At 37.4% G+C, this 535-nt stretch overlaps 1 pseudogene; it reads left to right on the top strand.

Moving 5' to 3' along the window:
- The first annotated feature begins 62 nt into the window (after positions 1-62).
- Positions 63-535, top strand: LOC104982834 (annotated as a pseudogene).

Here is a 535-nt window from a genome sequence, read left to right as displayed (position 1 = left end):
ACCTGTTGATTAAAAAAATTTTTTTAAGTGACTAAATCACTGTTTTGTTGTGTTTACCTAAGGTGTTAGGCTGGGTCCTGATAGCAGTTGTTATCATCCTCCTCCTGATTTGTACATCAATCACTCGATGCCTGTCTCCAGTTAGTTACCTGCAGCTGAAATTTTGGAAAATCTATTTGCAACAGGAGCAACAGATTCTTAAAAGTCAAGCCACAGAACATGCAACGCAACTGGCGAAAGAAAATATCAAATGTTTCTTTGAGTGCTCACATCCACAGGAATACAACACTCCAAGCATTAAAGACTGGCAGCAGATTTCATCACTATATACTTTCAATCCAAAGGAGCAGTACTACAGCACTTTGCACAAATACGTGAACAAAAAACAGAAGAATCAAAGTAGCACATCTTCTGAAGAAGATGCAATGGTTCCTGTTCTTGGCTTTGTAGATTCATCTGATATGAACAGCACTACAGACTTATGACCTTGTTAATGAATGAGAAAAGAAAGCTCTTCTGAATTATTGATTCCTTT

The sequence above is a fragment of the Bison bison genome, unplaced genomic scaffold, assembly GCF_000754665.1.
Source record: "Bison bison bison isolate TAMUID 2011002044 unplaced genomic scaffold, Bison_UMD1.0 scf7180017622123, whole genome shotgun sequence".
NCBI classification, from domain to species: Eukaryota; Metazoa; Chordata; class Mammalia; order Artiodactyla; family Bovidae; genus Bison; species Bison bison.
This window is presented reverse-complemented; position numbering and strand designations above follow the sequence as displayed.